At 37.8% G+C, this 6,000-nt stretch overlaps 1 protein-coding gene across 10 annotated transcripts in view; it reads left to right on the top strand.

Moving 5' to 3' along the window:
* Positions 1-6,000, top strand: part of LOC127629054 (formin-binding protein 1-like) — a 91,275-nt gene that overhangs the window by 9,249 nt on the left and 76,026 nt on the right. The gene's annotated exons all lie outside the window — the stretch shown is intronic.

Below are 6,000 nucleotides of genomic sequence, written 5' to 3'. Positions count from 1 at the left end.
CAAAACGTCTCGATCTCCCCCCGGTGACTGGTCCTAGTATAGGTCATACACCCCGCCTCCCCATGTTATTCAACGGGACGTGAGACCAACTAAACAATTAAATTACACTTCACATATCTTTTATCCAAAGATAGTTTCTGTCATTTACTGATAGTTTCTATCACGTTGATGTCATTTCAAGTGTTTGTTTTCAAAATAAGTTTGTTTTTAGTTATTTGATGCTATAAAAACGGTGCTGTGACATCATGATTGACAGCTGTGATTGACAGGTTCTCTGAGTGAAGTAGTCACTGAAGCACCAACTAACTTTTTTATCGGGATCTTCGGAGGACTGAGGAGATTGGAGCTTTAAATGTAATATCTAAATTTCTATAATTAATTATTTCACACTGTCATAAGTCAAAAGTGCAGGGGCGTGTGCATGCGATTGATTCAGCGAGAGTGAGGGCGGGGCCTTGATTTCGCGGCTTTACTTCCTGCTCACTACTGCGCAGGTCTGGTCCCGAAATTGCAACTGCGCAGACTCAAGTCCCAAGATGTCAGCGCCATATCGGGACACTAGCGGCTTCAGTTCTCACCAATGGAAAAGAGCGAAGGGGCGTCGTCCATCTTTTTTTACAGTCTATGGTATAAACTAAGTAATTAAATAATAATTCTACTTATAACCCCAGTGAACAAGCCGAAGGCGACTGTGGCAAGGAACACAAAACTCCATAAGATGTTGATTTATGGAGAAAAATATCCTTGGGAGAAACCAAACTCACTGTGGGGGCCAGTTCCCCTCTGGATAACATCATGAATATAATGCCAATATAACTTATGTATTACCATGCAAGTCATGGTTTAAAATGATTAAACAATGTAAGTGTTAAGGGTCCGTGTTGAAACAAAGATTTTGTATGAACTGTAAGATTAATGATTAATGGTGGTAATGAACAGTCAGATGGTTGTTATTGTTAAATGAACCCGTCAGCTTCTTGTCGGGGCCCTGCTCACCCTGCCTGGGTTTATTTTTTTAATAATGATCAGCTGACTGTACATTATCCCTTACATACCAAGGTTATGAGGTGATTACAATAAGGGAAGAAATACAATGAATTTCTGCTTGATTGCTTTTCCTGTTTAGATTACAATTATTTGTGACCAGTTTTTAAAGAGATGAAAGTTAGTGATAAAGTGGGTGTGTGCAGTGCAGGTCAGTGCAATGGTGTGCCAGTGCAAATACATTAATAGAGGTGCAGATAAGCAAGAGCGTATGCAGGCATACGCTCTTAAGTCTATGGTCTACTAATTAATTTTACATGTGCCATTTTGTTTTGCACACAGTCAAGCGCTCTAGCCTAGCTCCGATAATTGCGTGAGCATACCGTCACATTCGCATGCGCACAACGACTACTTGTGCGGCCTCATCTTATGAAAATTACTTGACTATGACAACATCTTTGCAAAATGACATTATGTGGTTTGTTACACCTATTGATGTGGCGCCAAAAGCGAGGTCAATTTTCATTTATGCATTTGGCAGATGCTTTTAACCAAAGCGACTTACAGAGCACTTATTACAGGGACAATCCCCCCGGAGCAACCTGGAGTTAAGTGCCTTGCTCAAGGACACAATGGTGGCGGCTGTGGGGATCGAACCAGCGACCTTCTGCTTACCATTTCTGTGCTTTAGTCAACTATGCCACCTCCACTCTTTTGTTTAGTGCTCTATGGAGTTTTAAATCAACAAAACCTCCTTCTAGAGGTTGACCGATATATCGGTTTTACCGATTAATCATGCCAATAGTTGCTTTTTGGAACTATTGTTATTGGCAAAAATCTATGGCAATAGTTTCCAATAGTTTTTTCACCATTTTGTCATTTCAAAATAAGAGTCCCCGGTGTGTTTCGGGCTTGTTTATACTTGAAAATCGTATAAAAATGTTTCTGGTTATTTTGGTTGAATAATAAACTGCAACTGGAATTGTATTTGTTTAGGACTCTTTGTACCCCTCATAGTAAGGAAATAATAACACATTTGCTTTACATTCTATAAATCAATTAAAAATACTATCATCCGATTTATCTGTTATCGGCCTTTCCCACCACATTAGTTATCGGTATCGACAAAATCCGCAATGGATCGACCTCTAAGGCTTCAACCTAAACCTAAACAATAGTATCATAAAAGCAAGTGTAAGATGAAAAACGCAATTGCTGAAGCAACTTCAAGCTTCTAAGACACTCGTGTGCTCTTCAGGACTCGTACCCCGTCCTTTGCCCCATACGTGCAACACTCAGTTGAGCTACCACGCAATTTGGTTGTGCTGGAACAAGCTTGTAAAAGTAGTTGGTTATGTAATGCAAATGCTGAAATGTATTTCCTTACAAGTCATGCACTATAGTAAAAGTGTTTAGATGTCATAAAATAAATGTTTTTGAGGAACAGGGTAAAAATGAAGTGTTTATGAACTGATAATCTGCCATTTTAGTTGTGATTTCCGTGAAAGATAATAAAAGTCATTGTTTTTGTAGCGCCTCTAGTGTTCATTTTACCAGAAATCTGCTGTGATATGGACAATGTGTGCATGTGCAGATGATGCACTTGTGCTGATGACGAAATTTGCGTGACGCGCACTGTGCACGACATGTAGCGGCACAAGGAAAACCGAAGGATACTTTGGCCTTTAGTGTGTGTTATCTCTGTTGTGTGTATAAATCTGAAAGAGAGGGAAAGTGAGAAATGTTTTATGTAATGGTTTAGCTGTTTAATTGTAGCCACATGCTGATGTGTGAGACAGCTACCAGACTAATAAAACACAAACATGCCCAAGGAGGTTAAATTTGTTCCGAATGGTGGACGTTTGTATCATCTGGACGCTTAGTTTCTGCTGAGCTGAGACGATTGTTTCTCAAGCCGAAAGATAAAAAGATTCCATAGTGCTGTAATCCGACCTGCAAAATAGACTGTGAGAATAGCCGGGCCTTTCCCTTCCATAAAATAACACACTCTCACACATGACAGAGCCCAACCCAGGCCAATGGCCTCTGGAATGGCAAGCAGATGTCCACACACACACACACACACACATAGTCCTGCTGCTGGGGTCAGTAACTGGAGCCACCATGTTTCCTGATGTGTATATAAATAAAAGATGAGAGAAGTTTAGTGATGGATAAACTATTAAACTGTTCAAATGATTATTATGTTGGAACAGGAGCAAAATTACAGAGCAAAAGAGGGAAATAATTTGATGTTCCCATAATGTAATACTGAACTGTGCTAGAACAACTGATTGGCCACATGTGGAAGTGTTCACCTGAACTAGGTCACCTGATCTGATACACACACACACACACACACACACACACACACACACACACACACACACACACACACACACACACACACACACACACACACACACACACTCACTCTGTTATGTCATAGGCACAGAAAGTGAAGGTTGTTGGGGATCAAGTTTAGCCTTTTTGCTTAAAAGGGACAGTTCACCTAAAAATGACAATCATTTACTCTCCCTCATGTTGTTCCAAACCTGAATTTTTCTTCCATGGAAAGCAAAAGGAAAAAAATTATAATATAGACATATTTGATTTGGGCTCTATATATAAGTTGATCAATTAATGTATTTTATTCTTCTTCTTTTGTTTTTGATGATTCGCATTCTTCAATATGCACAAATATCGCCACCTACTGGGCAGGGAGGATAATTGAAAGTAAAACATTACATTAATATTGATCTGTTTCTGACCCACACCTATCATATCACTTCAGAATACATGGATTAAACCACTGGAGATGATTTCTTTAACACTGCATTTCTGTGCATGAAATGAGAGTGAGTAAAGAGAATAATTTTTGGGTGAACTATTGCTTTAAATATATGAAAAAGCAACTGTTCAACTGTTTATGAGATTATTTAGTCCAAAAGTTTGTTTGTGGTATGCCAATACCTGACTGTCTAGATTTTTGATTCCTGACATCCGTTCTCATGTGAGTATGTGTTTGTATTTCAGAGCACTGATGTTCTGTTTACATCTATAAATTACCTTTACGGGGCATCTCTCAAAAGTGTGTCTGTGTTAAAATGAGAGATGAGAGAAACAAATTACCGCTATTCATGTCTGTGAGTACTGTATTCAGTAAGGCCTGTAATAAACCTTAGCCTGCGTGATTCCGGTCAAGAATGTGATATTTTCACCCAGACATACACAAACACATGTATTTGTGCTGTTAAACCTGTCTGGAATGTCTCTCTTCCCATAAGGATCTATTATCATGGGTCAGTCTGTAGTAATTATAATGAGCTTTATATCATAACCTAAAAAGATTATGGAATGTCCCAATTAAAAGTATTTGCATTACATATTTTCAAATGCCATTATCAGTGCTGTGTAAAACTTTAAAGTCTTTTTGGTGCTTCCTTCTTCCTCTGCCGTTGCCTAGCGACCTTGAGGTTGCTAAATAAATAATAGTGTGTGGTGTGACCGTTGCTCCTAATATATGCAGGGGTGTGAAAATATGCATTGCTGTTTCAAATTAGGAAAGTATCTTGAATTCATGGCCAGACCTCAATGATGCAAGACATTATAAGAAGTGTTTGGTCATGCAATAAAATAATTACATCATTATGAATATTGTGTCTGAGATAAGCATGCAAATATATAATCAGAGCTGCTACAATAAACAAAAGTACCATGGGTTCACCGTAGTTTTTGGACATGACGACATTGTACTACTACAGTACGTTTTGTGATCTTGCACCATAATTTTACCATGTTTTTGGTCATATACCCCCTGAAAATGCCATGTTTGTGGACACGTATCTTGATTAAACTATGGGGTTTTTTGGGCATGTGCCATGGTAAAGCCATATTTTGTGGTCTTGCACCATGATTATACTATGTATATTTTGGTCATCTATCATGGTAATACCATATGCTTTTGGTCTTGTACAATGGTTATACCATGGTTTTTGGTCATGTGTCAAGGCAATAACATATTTGTGGACATGTGCCATCATAATACCATGTTTTTCAGTTGTTTTTCATGTTTTACACGGTTATACCATGTTTTATGCTCATCTACCATAGTAATACAATTTTTATGGACTTGTACTGTGGTAATACCATGGGTTTGTTTTTTAAACATGCATGCACCATGATAATTGTACCATGGCAATACCTTATTTATTTGACACATACAATGACAATGACAATACCATGTACCGTGGTTATACCATGTTTTTTTCATCATTCGCCATGGTAATACCATATGTGTGGATATGTACCATTGTAATACCATGTTTTTTGGTTTTGTACATGGTTATAGCATGTTTTATGCTCATCTATCATATTAATACCTAGGGCTGGGGCGGTATGGATTTTTTCTAACCGCGGTTGAAAAGCAAGATATTACCGCGGTATAGCAGTAAACCGCATTAAATACATTACATTGGATCAGATAAGTCCCCCAGACAGACTTTGGCGCACACATCAGAAGTCGCTTTTGATAGACAGACTTTAAATATTGTCACCTACATCCGAAGAAAAAAACGAGCACAATTTTAAATAGTCAAATTTTCATCAAGCAGTAATTTGGCATGAACTAATCACTGTATAGATTTCCTTATTTAAAATTATTCTCAGATACATTCGCATTGAAGATGGGTCAGACATGATTTTGACCACTTTATTAAGTTTTGTTTTGTAGAAAGCCTTTCTTTAACTGAAAATTTCGTTTTGTATAAATTGTATCTTAATTTTAATCACTGTTTCATTAACTAATTGCCTGGAATTAATAAATAAGAAGCAAATTAGTGATGGGAAGTTCGGATCATTTTACTGACTCGGATCTTTGAGTCTCGTTCAGCAAAATGAACGAATCTTTTTCGAAGTCATTTCGTTCATTTCGTTCATTTCAGCAGAATATAATTAAATGTCATGTTAAATAGCCCAAAACATCAAGTAGTCTACTTACGAAAATGTTGATTCAAT

The sequence above is a fragment of the Xyrauchen texanus genome, chromosome 35, assembly GCF_025860055.1.
Source record: "Xyrauchen texanus isolate HMW12.3.18 chromosome 35, RBS_HiC_50CHRs, whole genome shotgun sequence".
NCBI classification, from domain to species: domain Eukaryota; kingdom Metazoa; phylum Chordata; class Actinopteri; order Cypriniformes; family Catostomidae; genus Xyrauchen; species Xyrauchen texanus.
Note: the sequence above shows the minus strand (reverse complement) of the source record. Positions and strands in the feature narration are given on the sequence as shown.